The 18,870-nt window shown below is 49.5% G+C and overlaps 1 protein-coding gene across 1 annotated transcript in view; it reads left to right on the plus strand.

Annotated features, from left to right (window-relative positions):
• Positions 1 to 18,870, plus strand: part of RAD50 (RAD50 double strand break repair protein) — a 247,961-nt gene that overhangs the window by 51,734 nt on the left and 177,357 nt on the right. The window lies entirely within an intron of this gene.

Consider the following 18,870-nt stretch of genomic DNA (forward strand, 5'->3'; position numbering starts at 1 on the left):
CTTTGGCCACCTGATGTGAAGAACTGAGTCATTGGAAAAGACCCTGACGCTGGGAAAGACTAAAGGTAGGAGGAGAAGGGGACGACAGAGGATGAGATGGTTGGATGGCATCACCAACTTGATGGATATGAGTTAAACAAGCTCTGGGAGTTGGAGTTGGTATTGGTGATGGACAGGGAAGCCTGGCATGCTGCAGTCCATGGGGTCGCAAAGTCAGACACAACTGAGTGACTGAACTGAACTGAACTGAACTGATGCCCTGCCACTGTGGAAATGGTACAGCCATTGTGGAAAATAGGATGGCAGTTCCTCAAAAAATGAAAATAAACTTACCATATAATCCAGCAATTCTACCTCTGGTAGAATCAAAAAGAACTAAAACCAGAGTCTCAAAGAGACATTTGTATACCCATGTTCATAGTAGCCTAAAGGTGCAAACAGTTGACAAGCGTCCTTTGACAGATGAATGGATAAACAAAATGTGGTATATACACACATGGAATATTATTCAGCCTCAAAAAGGAACGAAATTCTGTCATATGCATGAGTGAAATTCCTGAAATTCATGCTGCATGGATAAACCTTGAAAACAAAAGCTATTTCACTTTCTAAAGTAGGAAGTGAAATAAGCCAGACACAAAAGGGCAAATATTGTATGATTCAACTTATATGAGGTACCTAAAATAGTCAAATTCATAGAGATAGAAAGGAGAATGGGGGTTGCCAACCACCGGCAGTAGGAGAGAATGAGGAATTAGTTTGCTGGGTTTGGAGTCTATGTTGAGGATGATGAAAAAAATCTGGAGTTGGATGGTAGTGATGGCTGCATCACAATGTAAATGTACTTAATGTTATTGAATTGCACACTGAAAAATGGTTAAAATGGTAAATGTTATGTTATATATATATTTGCCATTATAAAGTAATTTGGGTACAATGTAGGCATTTTAGAAACTATTGATAAGCTCAAACGGGAAAAGTTCAAATCATTCATAATCTTACCAGCTAGAGAAAGCTTGCTGTTAAAATTTCTGTGTGTATCTTCCCATTCCTTTCTCATTCTCTCTCTTTAAAAAAAAAAGTGAGTGAGTGTGTGTGTGTGTGTGTATCTTTGGAGACCACACTGGACCTATAGAAAGCCTCACCACGTGTCCCTCAATTGTCTTAATTGTTCCTGTTGGTGCTGCTTCCTCCTTTCCAGACATTCAAAACGAGGCTATCCCTGTTTTGTACAACAATCCTTTGAGCAATTTCTCACACCTGTTATAATTTCACTGCTTCTAGGGTTACTCTTCACTGAAAATGCCCATTTCTTCCGTGGGTCTGAAATATGGTACAAAGCGGGCCTGGTAATATGTCTGGAGGGGTTGGAGAGAACAGCGAGTGCCTCTCCCACTTTCTCAGATACTGCAGGTCTTAGATACGTGCTTCTGAGCACGTCAGCTTTCTTGGATGATGCAGTTGCTGTGGCTCCTGCAAAGGTCGCTGACAACTTAAACGCCAAGCCTGTTGGTCCAGGCTGCACTTAGCCCAGGTCCACATGCACTGCCTTAGGGGTCCTTGCTTCTTGGACCTGGTGCTGGGCCTCACATTATCGCTGTTGATTCTAGCTCCTAGATCCAGGTTCTGCAGCCAAGAGCCTGTAGCCCCAGTCCCCAGGAGCAGATCCACCCTCTCCACCGTGAGGGAGCACAGAGAGGAGTAGGGTCCCATAGACTCTACGCCTGCTGGGTCCTGGGAGAAGCAGCCACTTCCTCTCTTCCTCCCTTGAGAAGTGGGCCTTCTTCTTCACACCAGGCACTACCCTGCCCTGCACAGCCTTGAGTCGGCAGGAATGAGCCCAGCTATGAGAGATAAGGGTGCCTTCCACCGCGTGGGCCCTGTGGGCTTTGGGGGCTGCCACAGGCCTGGCCTCCAGAGCTGTGCCACTGTCACGCCTTGTGGAAGTGCTCCCAGACCCTCACATCTGGGCCCAGCTGCTGCCTCCCTCCCCAGCTTCGCCACCTGGTCCAGGAGCCAGGACATAGCCAGCTTCACTGGCAGTGAGAGGTGAATCAGGAGGCCACCGTCACTCAGGTGGCTAAAGTTCATGTCTGTGCCCAGCCTTCATTTGTTTCTAAATCCAGCCACAGACGTAAGACCCTTCTCTCTCAGCTTTGAGGCCTCCACAAAAGGGTTTATTTAAGGCTTCAACCAAAACCTTTATAGCCCAGTCGTGAGAAGATTATCTTTTTATTGCAACTTTGATTAATGATTGATCAAAAAGTGATACTAGAAACACTGAAGAACAAATTTGCCCTAGAGATTAGCAAAGGTCTACATCTGCCAGGCTTGGGGACCTAACCACCTGCTTCCTCCAAGGTCAAACCAGGGCAAGGGTACTTTGGAAGACCCACCCCACACACAGGTTTTCTCTCTCTCTCTGTTTCTGTCTCTGTCTGTCTCTCTCACACACATAGGGAAAAATACAGATGTGTAAATGTTCTTAAATCCTTTTTGGAATTAGCAGGGACAGAACAAAAGGACTTAAGGGCTCTTAATAGAATTTTTCTTTCTTTTGTTTCTATTAATGCCTATTTTAATGTCTATTACAAATTAGCATCTTAAAGGGAGATCTGGAGTGTGAGGAAGAAAGGAGATTGTGTGAGGACCACAACCTGGACTTCCTCAGATCTCCACCCCCAAAGAACTGACATCTGAAACATGTCCAATTCCAGGCAGGGAAGAGGCAGGGCATGTGGAACAAAGCTTCACAGGCAGTTGTGGGAAGAGCCTTGGGGAGTGATTGGGCTCTGCTCAGCTGAGGTCTGGCTGTTTTGATGGTCTCTGAGGCTATGAGTCCTTGTAGGGTCCAAAGGCCGCGTCAGAATCAGAAGGACCCAAACCTACCACCTCAGAGACAGGGGAGCCGGGGATCTGCATTTTAACAATCTCCCCTACCCCAGGGTTCGCCCAGTCCCCACCTCCATGAGCTCCATGGAGCAGGGTACTGACAGGAACACATTTTTCTTCTGCCTCTCAGCCCCTCTGGTGCCCTGGGGCATGAGGAGTGGAGAGCTGGCAGAACCGCTTCTATATGGAAACTGAAAAATGAAACCGGAAATCACAGCCTCACAGCCCAAGGAAGTGGGGTTTCTTTTCCACAGGGAGAGTCCCTGAGGGTAAAAGAAGCAGAGGAGCAGGGAGAAGCATGTTTAGTGAAGGCCCCAAGGTGTTTCTTAAGGAGCCTGCCGGTGGGCACACTGAGGCAGGGTTGCAGTGGTGGCCTGCAGGCCGGGCGGTGCCGGCAAGGATGGCTCCGGGGGCTGGCTGGCTGGCCACTGTCAGCCCTAGAGGGCTTCCTCTCCTGCAGAAGCTAATTTCAGGCTTTATGTTGAACGGCTATTTTCAGAGGTACTTTAGGAAGAGTCCTGGCTCTCAGTTAATCTGAAAATTGTTTCTCAGAATTGAAAGTTTCATACCAGCATTTCATCCCAGCAACTTCTTGCCCCACCGGGCTCTCCCACACGCACACACAGGCCTTTGATGAGGACTGGAGAGGCTTGAGTTTAGCTGAGGATCAAAGATCAAACACCCTCATCTGCCCGCCCCTCTGGTCTCCCACACCACACACACCTGAGTTTGTGCTCACCCAGGCACAAACGCTAAAAGAGCTTTCACAAAGACGCCGCTTGAGGCAGCCTTGAAGATGCTTAGCAGAGCAGCCTTCCTGGAAACAGATTTCCTGAAGGGACTGGAATGCGGGGGAGAGGAGGCCAGTGGGATAGGGGCCAAGAACTGTCCCTACCCACTAACTCCACACCATCCTGGCTGCCCAGCCCCCCATCCCACGCACTCCTTCTTTGATTAGGACCTTGAGAGTGAATCCTCTCACAGGACACTGTGTTTTCCAGATATTTGTGTAATTATTTGCCTCACGTCTGTGTCCCTCATTGGAACTAAAGACTCCTCAAGGCCTGGAACATGATCTGTGTTATTTACTGCTGAATCCTTGATCTTTTGCATAGTATTTGACACTTGGTAGGGACACACAAAAATATATGTTCCATGAGTGAGGGCAGCCTGAAATGCCCAGCAGAAGGACAGTACTCTAGCGCACTGGCGTATCTCAGTGTCCACACCCACCCTGGCCCCTCATAGCACCTTCAGCTGAGGAGGCAGTGGACAGATAGATGCCCCAGCTCTGCTGTCCGCAGTGTCCAGGCCCATGGACTGCTTTTCCCGTCCCGGTGTGTACAGGCGAGGGCTTAGTGTGGGGTTCTTCTGTGGCTCACCCTCCATAGTCCTGGCTTTGCCTCCTTCTCCTGTCAGATGGGCTCATATACCCTCTTCCCAGCAAGCCAGGACTTTGGCTCTCTGAGCTACCCCAAAAAACAAAGGCCACTTTATGATTATTTTTATTTTGGGCTGTGAGGCATGTGAGATCTTCTTTCCTCAACCAGGAATTGAACCCACAGTCCCAGCAGTGTAAGAGTGGACTCTTAACCACTCTACCTCCAGGGAAGTCCCAAGAAAGGCCATGTTAGCAAATAGGTCAGGAGGAGACAAACTGGCATTGAGTGTGGGGAGAGGGGGAAGTGTGACAGTGATTTAAAAAAAAAAAAGAAGAAGATGCCAGTGAATGGTCCTCCGGGAGGAGACGTGGACATGAAAGCAGCTCTGATTTCAGGCCCCTTGTCTTTTATTCTTCTCAGCCTCACTTTCTCATCCAGAAATAGGATTTGTTCTTTTGAATGTGCCTCGAAGCCAATATAACAGAAGATAATAAGGCTTACTTTGGAATTGGGCTATCTGGGATAAAATGTCAGCCGTGCATTTACGGACTACGGGACCTTGAGCCAGTCACTGAATCTATCTTTGCCTCGTTTTTCTGTCAAATGGGAACAATCATAGTGAATTCTGTGTACTAATTCACGTTCCTGACACTGGTTGAGGGCTTAGTCATTGTTAGCTATTATTACCTTACCAAGGTTTGTGAGGCGCCAACAAGATGACAAATGTGAGCATAGTTCCCAGACCCAAAGGTGCTGGGCAAATAAGAGGAAAGAGGGGAATATGTTGGAAATACTGAAGGCACAGCTTCCCTCCCACATTTGTTTGGGGTGGGGCAACAGCTTATTAAATGTTAAGCTAGAAGATGCACCAAAGGAAGGTGACGAACTGAAACCACCAACCGTTTGAGCTGTAGGCTGCACTGAAACGTGTGGCCGGTGCAGATGGTGAGGGCCTGGGCAGGCCCACTTCCTCCCTGCGTGCCACGGGTCTTCCTCATACCAGCCGCTTCCCAAGGCTACAGGAAGTGGGGCCAGGAACACTTCAGGGTGTGTGCGGGGAGGCTTGGGCTGGAGGTCGGCAGCTGCCAGGGTGAGAACAGAACCCTTCCAGGTCCTTGGTGGGTCCCAGGGCCACCTGTGCGGTAGACCCTACCCTTTTCCTACCCGGGAAACCCAGGACGGGTTTGTAGCAGACTCTCCACCCAGGCTCCTTTCTTGAGGTTGCAAGCCACTGTACACAAGACGTCCAGCCCGAGAGGCAGGCCAGAGAAGAGAGCTGAATCTTTTCTCAAAGGAAATGCAGTTGTGGTTTTAAGATGTTCACTTCACATCTGTGGTTGGCGTTTCCCAGGGTTCTCAGAGGTGAATGCAGGGTCAGCCTGATGTTGTCAAATAAGGTTCACCAGTGACCCTAGCAACAGGCTTCGCTGCCCATTGGCTGCCACTGCTGCTGCTAGCCAATGAGACTTCTGCAGGCCAGCGCTGACGCTTCCTCTTGAGCAGGGATCCAGCTGCTACCTGTCAAATCACTGCCCTTTGAAGCAGCACAGATAGGTAGAGAGCTCAGGGCAAAGGTGCCAGGACAGTAGGACTTGCCTGGGTGCCCACATTTCAGAGTCCACTGGGCCAGTGTGCCACTGAGTCTCCGCACAGCATTGGTCTGCATCCTCAGCTTAATGGCCTGCTCCCAGCTTGCCAGAATAACTTGTTCCCTCCCACTCCCACCATCTCCTAGCTTGGAACTCCATAGTTCCTATTTCATAGCTCTGTCCATTCCTCATTTGTACCAGGCACTCTGCTAAGCTCTTTCTACTCATTATCTCTTTCAGCTCTCTCAATAACCCTGTGAGTGAATTAGCCCCATTTTACAGATGAGGAAACTGAGGCTAATAGAGGTAACTGGCCTGGTGTTGCACCAATAAGTAGGAAAGCCACAATCTAAACCCAGTTTAAACAAATCCAGATCCTACGCTCTTAACTGTCATACTGTATTGCCAGTTGCTCAATGTCTCTGACTCAGTCTCTCCTGCTGTGGCATGGGATGCTAACACCTCCCTCACAGGTTTGGGGTGAGGATTACGTGGCATAACTTACGCCACGTGCAGGAAGCTAGTACCAAGTGGTGGCTTGTCCAGTGGCGCGCCTTGGCACCTGTAAGCTAGGAGCCTGAGAGGTGTGCAGCCTGCACGTTCCTCTCCCACGGAGCATGCTGCTGAAACACTGAGGTTTGTGGGCTGGACTTCTCTGCGGCCCTCATATTTGGTTTCCACTTCCTCATTCTCAGCCTCCTCCCACCCTCACCCAACTGTGTCACTGAAGTAGGGAGGCTGGAGAGGAGTCTGCTGCGAGAGGCCCTGACCTATGGGAGCCAGAGGGGATAGAATGGCTGGGCTGAACAAGACAAGTTTGGAGGACAGGAGGTGGGCCAGTCAGATGCAAGGGCAGGCATCCTTCATTTCCTCTATGCCAGACAGAAACATGTTCAGAATTGAAAAATACATAAACGATCTGGTAACACTGAAAATACATGTACCCTATAACCCAGCAACCCCACTTCTCAGAATCTGCTCTAACCAGAGTCTCACTCATGTGCAGCACAATATTCACACAGCACCAGCAAGAGTCCAAATGCCCATCAGCACTAGAGAATGCGAATAAACTGTGCAACATTCCTGCAGTGAAAATGAATGAACCACAGTGACCCGTGATACTGTCATATTGGATAATAATACCACAATAATGCTGTGGCCCTCATCAACATAATGTTTACGTGAAACCGCAAAAGAATACACACAGTGTAATTCCTTTCATGGAAAGTTTAACAGCTGGCAAAACTGAATTGTATTGTTTGTTTAAGGATATGTGCAGGGAAGGTAAAACTATAAAAAGCACAGAAATTACCACAAAAGTCAATGTAGTCATGACCACAGGGGAGGGTTGAGGTTGTGATTAGGAGGGGCAGAGGGGTCTTTGAGGGTGCTGGCATTGTTTTATTTCTCGACCTGGTGGTGGTTATACAGATATTTGCTTTATATTTTGTACTTATTAAACTGAACCTGTGCTTTGTGCATTTTTTCTGCATAATTATTGTTTTGCAATAAAAAACAAGTGTGTGTATGTCAGTTCTAGCACTGAACTGTTCAGTGAATGGACAGGACAGCAGGATGAGCTCTGCCTGACGTGAGCCTTTTTTTTTTTTGAAACAGCATGCAGGAGTCCCACACTGTTTGCTGAAGCACAGGTGTTAACTGCAGATGAGGAGCCTTGGCAGGAATGGAAGATAAAGGCCATTGTGGAGTTTAGGATTGACAATGATATGTTCAATGGATTGGACAATGATATTGACATATCATTGCAGCCAGTGGTTGTGGAAACAAGGGCTGGATCACACCATGGTCAAGACCTGGCTGAACTTGAGGGGATCTGAAAGGGCAGAAGGACACACGCAAAGACCACAGCCAGGACCCAGCCTGCTTGGCCCCCATAGAGGGTTGATTCAGCTGGAACTCCCATCCCAGGATCCCCTCTTTAGGGATGTGTATATTTGTTGATTATCTGCTGTATGCCTAACCCCTTCAGGATCCAGGAAGAAAACAGCCCTCCTCAGTGGCTGAGACAGGGCCTTATAGGATGCGCAACAAAGAGTCGAAGGCTACCGGATGCGGCTTTCCCGACTCGACCTCTGGGGGTGCTGGCATTTCCAAGGTGGCAAGCTTGTTTTATTTATCCTCATTTCCCTACCATGGAGTAGGCAATGAATGACTGCTAATAAACCTTTTTATAGAATATATGCTGTAGAGAGTAAGGTCTCATCAGGCTCCAGAGGCGCAGCCTGCCAGGCACCCTGCTTCTCTGGCCCATCTCCAGCCATCTCAGCCGGTTACAACAGACTTCCTCAGGAGCCCCCAGGGCTCTGGCCCAGCAGTAGCCCATCAAGTATCAAAGATCACCCTCCGTTTTATTTTGTTTCTTTCCAACCTAAATATCACCAGTTTCCACAATCATTTGTCTTATAGCCCTCAGTATTCTGGTTATCCAGTCTTGAGAGGTAATAAAAATATCCAGACATGGTCTGAACAGGCAGAAACATGCCTGCAGATGGCAGATTTAGGTTTGTGTGCTTTGCCAGTCAGTGTATTGAAGCTGTGATGGTGACAGCAGCTGGCGTGGCCTTGGACATGGTCGGAAGGTTCATGGTTACTGCTGAGTGTCTTTCTTTCTTTGGTATTCTCATAGCCTTTGCATGACAACTTTTGGATGGGGTTACAGCCCCAAGCTGTAACCGTTGTCACAGTGTCATATTTCTCCTCAACTCTCCTGGAGACTCCCTGATTGTTGGCTAAATGTAGGCACTCCATAGATACTCAGTTCAGTTCAGTCGCTCAGTCGTGTCCGACTGTTTGCAACCCCATGAATCGCAGCACGCCAGGCCTCCCTGTCCATCACCAACTCCTGGAGTTTACTCAAGCTCTTGTCCATCGAGCCGGTGATGCCATCCAGCCTTCTCATCCTCTGTCGTCCCCTTCTCCTCCTGCCCCCAATCTCTCCCAGCATCAGGGTCTTTTCCAATGAGTCAACTCTTCGCATGAGGTGGCCAAAGTATTGGAGTTTCAGCTTCAGCATCAGTCCTTCCAATGAACACCCAGGACTGATCTCCTTTAGGATGGACTGGTTGGATCTCATTGCAGTCCAAGGGACTCTCAAGAGTCTTCGCCAACACCACAGTTCAAAAGCATCAATTTTTCGGTGCTCAGCTTTCTTCACAGTCCAACTCTCACATTCATACATGACCACTGGAAAAACCATAGCCTTGACCAGATGGGCCTTTGTTGGCAAAGTGATGTCTCTGCTTTTTTTTTTTTTTTTAATTTATTTTTATTTATTTATTTGGCTGTGCCAAGTCTTGGTTGTGGCATGTGAACTCAGTTGCAGCATGTGGAATCTAGTTCCCCGACCAGGGATCGAACCCAGGCCCCCCGCATTGGGAGCACAGTCTCGGCCACTGGACCACCAGGGAAGTCCTTGTCTCTGCTTTTTAATATGCTGTCTAGGTTGGTCATAACTTTCCTTCCAAGGAGTAAGTGTCTTTTAATTTCATGGCTGCAGTCACCATCTGCAGTGATTTTGGAACCCAACAAATAAAGTCTGACACTGTTTCCACTGTCTCCCCATCTATTTCCCATGAAGTGATGGGACCGGCTGCCATGATTTTAGTTTTCTGAATATTGAGCTCTAAGCCAACTTTTTCACTGTCCTCTTTCACTTTCATCAAGAGGCTCCTTAGTACCTCTTCACTTTCTGCCATAAGAGTGGTGTCATCTGCATATCTGAGGTTATTGATATTTCTCCCAGCAATCTTGATTCCAGCTTGTGCTTCTTCCAGCCCAGTGTTTCTCATGATGTACTCTGCATATAAGTTAAATAAGCAGGGTGACAATGTACAGCCTTGACGTACTCTCTTTCCTATTTGGAACCAGTCTGTTGTTCCATGTCCAGTTCTAACTGTTGCTTCCTGATCTGCATATAGGTTTCTCAAGAGGCAGGTCAGATGGTCTGGTATTCCCATCTCTTTCAGAATTTTCCACAGTTTGTTGTGATCCACACAGTCAAAGGCTTTGGCATAGTCAATAAATAGATAGTCAATAAAAGTCCACAGATATCAGCTCCTATTATTTACTTTACTATTTTCTTTATTTGAATGGACAGACATAACTTCAGTGTCATTTACTGAGCATGCAGTATTCATCAGGCACTGCTAGGTGCTGGAATATGACAGTGAACAGAATAGGCCTGTCCATGGCCCCCTGAGAGCTCGCAGACACTCTGGGAAGACTTGTTGATTGAATGGTTGAATGCACTGTGATCCACACCACCACCAGTGACATTCAGACGTTCCTTGGGTGCTCTCTGCGGGTTCAGTTCAGAATGCATCCTCCCTGCCCTCCAGTGCTGGAATGTGAGAGTTATTGAGGAAGACACCACTGTGGGAGTGAAAAAACTCTGAAGCTGAACTGTCTAGAGATCAAGTCCTAGCTCTGCCACAGACCCACTGTGGGACCATGGATGAGTTGACTTGACCTCTCTGAGTGTTGGTTATCTCCTCAGTGAAATGGAAATAACAATCCATCCCTCAGAGGCAAAGATGATCAAATAGGGTCCCTGCACTCCACAACTCCAGGGGGTGCCATTCACAGTTTAGTCTCTACAGCTGCTGGTGGCCTAGGATTAAACGAGACCACTTTGGCTGTGTGACCTGAAGTTAACAGTCAATAAATGGTAGCTATTGTTATGTACAAGTTAAGAGGGGAGCAGGGTTCATTGCAGGCTGGCAGGCTGTTTAGGATTAGACCAGGCTTTGTTCTTCAAGGAAGGGCAGGGCTCTGAGAAGCACAGCCTGTGATGCAGGCAATTGTCAGGAGGCAGCGATTCCCAGGGCAGGTCTGGTGGAAAGGAAGCTGGTGAGGGAGGTGGTAAGGAATTCTCTAGAAGAAGCCCACTGGAAGCTGAGCATGGAGCAGAGATGGATGTGACTAAGATGAATGCTCTAATTATTGAACTGCAGAGAATCCTAGAGAGCATCTTGTCCAGCGTCCAGTCTCACTGGGCCAGCAGAGACCAGGGAAGAAAAGCCGTTGAATCTCTGAGGTTCTGCAGCGAGGACCAGAGTCAGGACTCCTGCCTTTGCAGCACCCAGCTCAGATGACTTCCAGTCCAGCATGTGGTTACACAAAAGGAAGTACCTGGCATTTTTCATACGTACATATATATATAATTTTTTTCTAACTGTAAAAGTACTTATAGGTCATTGTTAAGCATTTTTAAGTTACAGCAATATAAAGAAGAAAATACAACCGCCTACAGTCCTACCAACCAAAGATATCACCATTAGTATTCTGATGCATTTCTTCTAGTAGGCATCCCATGTATAAAATTATACATTATATATTCATTAGATTGGAACTGTATTGTGTAGAGTTTCATGTTCCATCTTTTCCCCTGTAAAATTGTGTTTCATGAGAAAGAAGGACCATTTTTTATGCAAAAGAAATTCTAGAAAACTACTTTGCTTAGGAGAAAAAAAAAAAATGTGCAAAGCCCCAGTCTGCAGTGGTTGGGAGGACATCCGGCGGGCTGCAGGGTGGCTCTGTCTCACGTCCGGTCTGAGCTCTGAGGCAGCGGCACCAAGAAAGGCGAGTCCTTCTCTCCTCTCCTGCCCAGGCTGCAGCCTCCTGTCTGCGGGCAGGCAGAGTTGATGAGTTTGCACTCAGCCTTCCTTCCCTGACACAGGATGTGTCACCCACTCCATACAGAAGCCTGTGGGGCTGCGATCGTTATTACGGATAGTTACTGCTCGTGAACGACCACAGCATCTCAGTCTGCGCGGTACAGCGTTTCCTCACGCATTGTCTTTCCCGAGACACACACACACACAGTCAGGCAGGTGAGACAAAGGCTGTCTCACCCATTGTACAGATGAAGAGGCAGTCTCCTAAGAGGTTTAGTGCCTTCTTTGAGGCCACACAGCCACAAAGTAGCAAAGCAGGGATTTTATGAAGATCTAGCTGACTTTAAATCACTTTGGTGATTTTTTTTTCCCTCTCAACTTTCTTTCTCTCTAGTCCTAGCTTGTCCTAAGCTAAACTGGAAGAAAATCCTTTTAGTGAGGCCAGAGACTGACAGAGCTGTGCGCACTATGGGTGTGTGGAAAGGACACAGAATACCGCCCTGGGAGTGTTAAGCCAAGTGCTGTCGGCTCTGGCTGGATCCGCTGAGTGGCCTGACCTCAGGGCAGCTCTTCAGGACAACTCAGAGCCGGCACCATCGGAGGTTTGGGGAGTGGGTTTAGGGAGGCAGCTGCTTCCTGTGGGCTAGCCCCACAGAGGCACTACTCTTCAGACATCCTTCTTGACCCACCCAGTCATGGGGCGCATGCCCTGCCCTGGACTCCAGAATCACAGTGTCTCCCAGGACAGAGGCAGCTTCTTCCCAGAGGGGCTGTGGAACTCTGTGAGGCTAACTCTAACCGAGGGATTCTGAGCAGCTACGTCCCTCAGGTGGTGTTCCAGAACTACTTCTCTAACAAATCACCATAAACTAAGTGGCTTAAAACAACACAAATTTATTTTATTTCTGTAGGTCAGAAGTCCAAAACGGGTCTCACTGAACTAAACTCGAGGTGTCAGCAGGGCTGCGTTCCTTTCTGGGGAGCTCTAGTAGACAGTTGGCTTCCTTGCCCATTCTGGCTCTTAGAGACCACTTGCATTCCTTGCCTTGTAGCCCCTTCTTCCATCTTCAAAGCCAGCAATGGTTGGTCAAGTCTTTCACATAATGCTGTCCGCCTGATTCTGATTCTTCTGCCTCCTTCATTTAAGGACACTCCCAATTACATTAGACCCATCCAAATAATCCAGAATAATCTCTTTATTTCAAAGTGAGCTAATTGGCAACCATAATTCCCCATTGCCATGTAACGCACAGATTCCATACGTTAAGATGTGGACGTCTTGATTCCACCATGGACCATTATTCTGCCTACCTCCTCTGGGTTCTCCAGAGGCCCTGTTCTGAGGCACAGAAAGCAGGCCAGACCAGACCACAGTCAGGATGTGCCCACCCTTATTAGGAGAGGTCCTTTATGCTTAGGTCCTCTCCTTCAGCTCAACCTGTTCTTGATTCCTCTTTTCCCATCCTCTGCTCCCAGTCTTAGGTAGAGAGGAGTTAGGTAGGAAGCGCCAGGGAGTGTGGACATGGGGGAGAGGGGATGCAGGCTGGATGCAGCAGGGCTGTAAGAAGCCCTGGGAGCTGCGCACCTCCCACGCAAAGACCCTTGGGCTTCTAAGGACTGGGGCCTGAGCCTTGTCTCAGAGCACTCAGGTGCTGAGGTCTAAGGGTAGGTCCAGGCCTGGAGCAGGCAGCCAAGTATTGAAGCCCCTCTACCTCAGCATCTCTGACTGCCCTTGACAGCCAGAGCTTACCTGGCCCCTTTCCTCAGTGTGACTGCTTGTCTGCCTTTACTCATTCCCTTTTACCACTCCTTCTCTGGGCCTCAGGCTGGAACTTTGTGGGGACCTGAGGGAGCCATGGACCCTGTGGAGCCTCTGTCCCTGGGCTGCCTGCTGAGGTCCCCAGCGATCTAAGACCCAGGAGGAGGGCTACCCTCCAAGTAAGGTGACCAGCTTACCCCATTTGACCCAGGACTTTCTCAGTTTTAGCACTGAAAATTCCCACATCCCATGAAACTCATCTGTCCTGAGCACACTAGAACACTTAGTCATTCTACCTCCAAGGCCCTTTGCCCCTACTAATCTACTCTAGATTACCTCAGCAGCCTGGATGGATGGCCCTTTGGACTCTTTGATGCCACCCTCTGCCTGGTGTCTGGGAGCAGAGATCTGGGGGCTGATGAAAGGCTCCAGTCGAGTGCTGGGGAAGCACAGATCCCAGCTTGCAGTGTTCCCAGCAGAGGCAGCACTCCTGGACCCATGCCACGTATCTACATGGGGCAGAGCTCCTAAATATGTGGACGGGGGAGTGAAAAACTGTGCTTGCACCCGGACCCTAAACATTTAACAGCCCGATTACTTTGGGGTGGTGGATTGCAGGTGGCTTTAATTAATGTTTCTGTTTACTCATCTGTATTTCTTAACTCTGTACAATTAAACCATGTTCTTTTTTACTTGTGTACATTTTTAATAAAAGAAAGTAATTAATGACTCAGCCTTCCATCTCCAGCAGTCCCACGGAGGGACACAGATGGGTTGTGCTGCTTGTCGTGGGACACAGTGGCCCTTGTTCTGGGGCCTTTGGCCTCTGGCTGGTCATGGCCCATTCTGCCCAAGGCTGCCCTGCAGGGTCAGAGCTAGTTACCACTCTGCGCCCTCCCTGTCTCTCTTCCTGCTCCCTGCACCCCAGAGTCCAGCCTTGATTATCCCCCAAGGAAGGACTCAGACAAGCCAGGTGGACTGTGAGTAGAGAAGGTGAGCAGATGCTAACTGCAGGGCTTTGCCGGCCCAGCATTTTGGAAATGTCCTCAAGCGCCTCAAGATCCTGCCTGAACAGGATCTCCTCCTGTGAGAATATGGAGATGAACTGCTTGCCTTGGTGGAGCTTCCAGTCTGGTCAGAGTGGTTGGGCACGTGGGGAGTAGCAGACAGGAAGGGAAGAGGCACTGGCTGGTGAGGTTTTGCCTGTGTGAGCAGTCAGATCTGTGAGGGCCCCAAGACTGCATTGCATGTGTCTCAGTCTGGCCAGAGACCAAAACTAGGGTCCTCCTGAGGATCCTGAGGAAGGCCTGTCAAGTGGGTGGCAGATGGTCTCCTAGGAGGAGAACTCAAGTGGCTTGTCAGTTCATGACAGAAGTGCGGCAATGAACTGTTTTCAGATGCTGTTCTGAGTCTTAGAAGTTTGAACATCTTTCAGGCCCTCCTCTGCCACACCCCTCCGCCTGGCAAGCTCAGAAGGAGCACTGGAAGGGGAGCTCTGAGTCCCCATCAGAGGCAACCACGTTCCACCTCCCACAGGCAAGGGCAGCAGCTCCACCCCAGTTTACCATCGCTGTTGTATGGGCAACATGAAAGGACTTCTTGACTTCTCTCAGTTTTAAAGAATGCAACTGCTCTTCTGGCATAATGACTCCCTCCCTCCCTATTCACCTACCAGATCCCTAAAGACCAGCTCCACACAACCACAAAACTTCCTCGTTCCATGAAGTCAGCTTTCTCAGAGAAGCCTGACACACAATTTCCTCCCCTCAACCCCGACCTGAGGACTCAGATGGCCTGGGCCACTTACTTTGCTCCTGAACTATGATCCCAAGCGTACCCCTTCACCTGTCTGAGCAAAGGTGTGGCTGGATATTTCTAACTGTTGTGCACCTGCCCTATAGTTCTCGGCCGATTTGGGATTGACAGTGTGAGGGAGAAGACACACCCACCTGGCTGGCAAGGGAAAGGGGAGAACAAAGACAGAGAAGGACCCAGACCAGTCAAAGGCAGACGGCCAGAAATGGAGCTAAGCGGCACCCTGGCTGTCTCTCAGCAGGGTCCGAAGGGTGGGGGAGGCCTTTCCTGAAAGAAGCTTGCCAGTGAATCTGAGAGCCCACCTGATGTAGGGCTGCCAGAGGTGCTGGGTTTTCTCAGGGGTCACAAAGCCAGGAGTCGACTCAAAACAGCCAGAGGGTGGCCCCAGCCTTGTGTCTGAGAGTTAAGATGCACCACTGACAGGCTTGGCTCCTACCCAGAGCCAGAGTCCAGATCTCTGAGGGCCCCAAGGACTTAGCAAACAGCCTGATTTACAGCAGAACAAGAGAGACCCGGTTGCCTTGCTCAGACAGAAACGCAGCTGAAAAAGTCCTCTTGGATCCCTAGGGCTGAGCTAAGGCCTAGCAGGCTGGAGTCCCCTGGAGCTGGGAGCTGGTTCACAGAGACTTGCAGGACTAAGCCCTGCGCTGAGGCCAAGTTACAGGCCAGTGTTCCACCCTCGGGGGCCCCACCCACTGAACTGCAGGTGGCCTCCAGGGCATTTGCATCACTTCCCTTTAGGACCAAGTCAAGCCTCACCTCACTGGGGCCCCGGTGGCCCACAGCCTAGTTGCCTGGGGTGGGGGCAGGGAGCTGAAGAACGGGGTCCCACACAGTGTCGGGGCAGCTGCAGCTTCTGCTGCCTTCCATGTCTACAAATGATTTTTGTGCATGAGATACTAGCTGCCCCAGGCAAGCTATCCCAGACGTCTTCCCGAGGTCTCAGTTTCCTCCTCTCTGGGCAGCCTGACACTGTGGAACCAGTCTGGGCTCTGGGCAGACAGATGTAGGTTGGAATCCAGGCCCCATGCTGATTAGCTGAATCATCCCGGACAAGCGCCTTGTGCCAGCTGAGCTTTGGTTTCCGTGTCCGTGACCAGGGGCTGCAGTGGGGTGCCAGAGCCGTGGTGCAGACAGGGAGCTTGGCAAGCCCCGGGTGCAAAGTGAGCCCTCAGGGCATGTTGTCATTACCTAGCCGGACTCTGAGGTCCTTGGTCAGTTCTGCTCCTCCCTGAGCTTGTGGAGCTGGATGGGGGATGTTGCGGTGGGCAGACGTCTGTCTGTCCCCTTATACTCAGTCCCCACGTCCTGGCCTCATTGCCTCCAATATCTTCCCAGTTTAAATTAAACTCAGCATAGACTCCCTCAGCCTGCCTCACCGCTGACCTTACAGAAGTAGGGGGTTCTTCTACAACTCCCCACCCCTAGGAAATGGGCAGAAATGGGTCTCTTGGGAGCTGCCTAGAGCTGGGAAAACCATGTGGCCGTGTGTACCCTTGTGCTGCCTTAGACTTGGCCTCCCAGGCGAGCCCTGGCTGACAAAGGCCTCCCAGGCTTGCCTCACTCTGCCCAGTACTTTGACTCCTGGAAAAAGAAGTACATGAGCTCCTCATTCTCCCTGCAAGCCTCTGCCCCTTTGACTGGCACGAGTAGGAAAGGTGAGTGCAGAGTTCTGATGAATTTCAAATGTCGTTGTGATGGGAGGCTTAGCTGTGCCCAAATTGAGAAAGGGCACTACGTCTGACAGACAAAAGCTTCCTGGGTGCTCCAGCACGGCTGCTGGGGAATCCTGTACCTTGCTCACACAAGGATTTTTGGATGTGTGCAGACTGTGTAAAAGACCAAATGTTCCCAGGGAATGACAGACAGCCTGGGTGTGACCCAGCCCCACCAGCCTGGGGGCATCACTTCCAGGGGAAAGGACCCCACCTCCAGCCAGGCGCAGGACTTTTTCCAAGACTTCAGTTCTGTCTTTGGCAGTCCCCACCCAAGACTTCCAGAAAGATCTGAGAAAGTGCTTATCTTGCACACAGTACACTGAGAGATACTGCACACTGATATGTCAAGAAGGGATGATTGGCATGTCTTCCCTAAAGGTCTTCTAGGAAGCTAGCATACTAGCCTCTAGCTTTCTTTCTGTTGCCAAGTGAGCTGAATGAATATAACAGCCCAATTAAAGGGACACCTTCAGAGTAAGGCGAGGAAATTCCTTTCACTAACCAGAAACGCCCTGGAACATCTGTAGACTTGGCAGTTCTGCCCGGTGTGCCTGAATCCTACTTTGTTGGTTTATCCCGTTGGAAGGTGGTCCCTCATGTCAGTGAGGTTCTCACAACCCCCGCAAAGCAGATCTTTCTATGAACTCCTAGTCCCTCAGCCAAGAGCTTCTACCATTAGTGCTTCAACTGAAGTTCTTGCGAGTAAGCCATAAAAGCATTGGCAGGTTCTTCAAATGAATTTAAATTATTATTCTCAAATCTGACACAGATTATACTGATGTTGCTCCATTTCAGGCACTATTTGGCTAATGAGTTAGTGTCAGCTGCCATCATCCTTAAGTGAGCATTGGACTTTCCTTTTTCTCCTCAGGCGTGGTGGGGTGTGGTAAGATAGCTCGCCATCCTGGAAAATCTGGCTCCATCTCACACTACCCCTCCAGGTCTGGCCACTGGGACCCAGCTCCCTTGGGAAGGGGAGGGGGATATTTTTGGGGTCCCTTCTGGAGATTCCAAGGAGTTGGTTCCAGTTGTCTCAGATGCCTAGGGTATGAAGAGTTGGAGACCAGGACTCTAGAAACTCCGTCTTGGCTCTAGAGATTGGGAGCTCATTGATGGAATTCCTTTCCCATTTTGGAAACTTATAAGTGATGAACTTTGTGTACTAAAACGTGAGAGATATCCATACCTATCTGGGACATATCCATACCTATCTGGGACATATACCTATCTGGGCATATCCACTGCCTACTTACTATCAGGGATTAAGTCTGAGGTCCCTGCTGTTTGCTCTGGGTTGCATGCCTCCCCCGACATCCCTCCTAGGTCTGATCTACCTGGCTTCACACTATTTCCAGCCATCATTAGTTGGAAAAGCCACCCACTAGACCTTGCCAAGCCCCCAGTTAGAAGCCATAGAAGGCTGGCCTCCCCCAATACTATTTTTCACAGTAAGGGCTGGGCCCTGGAAGAGCTGGGAAAGGCCTTATTCCTCTCCTGTCGCCAGGTGATGTTACTCTTGGAAGATCCAGGTGGATCTTCTGATGGGCAGGGCTTGAAACGAGTCTGTCTAGACCTCCACAAGTAGAATGCCTACTCAGCAGGAGGCCACCTGCCATTCAAGGAACAATACTTCATAAGCTTTGCAGAGAATGGCTGACTGAACTTTTACCCATTTTCCAGTTTTTTCTTTATTTTCCCACTCAGCCTTCCCCCTCTCACACTCTTTCCAGACAGCTCGGCCCAACAAGGGGTTTCTCGGACCAAGAATATGGTCTTGATTTTCCTGAGCAACCCCTTCACCGCCATGGCTTCATTCCCTGGAGGATACTAGTGATGCCTGCTGGCTTTCCTCGGCTGGCCTGCCTATGGCTGGGTGCTGTTTAGCCCTAGAGCCAGCCTGCAGAGAGAAATGAGAAAAGCCCATTTCCAGATCCCTGAATCGGTCCTTCATTGCCTTGTATCAGTAATTCCCAACCTGCAGTTTTCAGAAACACTGTCCTGATTTTTCACCCAGAGATTCTGTGTGTGTTAGCCTAGGCAGAACCCTGAAAAGATGTGCAATAAGGACGTCTGCTTCAC

Source organism: Cervus canadensis, chromosome 4, assembly GCF_019320065.1.
Source record: "Cervus canadensis isolate Bull #8, Minnesota chromosome 4, ASM1932006v1, whole genome shotgun sequence".
Taxonomy (NCBI): Eukaryota; Metazoa; Chordata; class Mammalia; order Artiodactyla; family Cervidae; genus Cervus; species Cervus canadensis.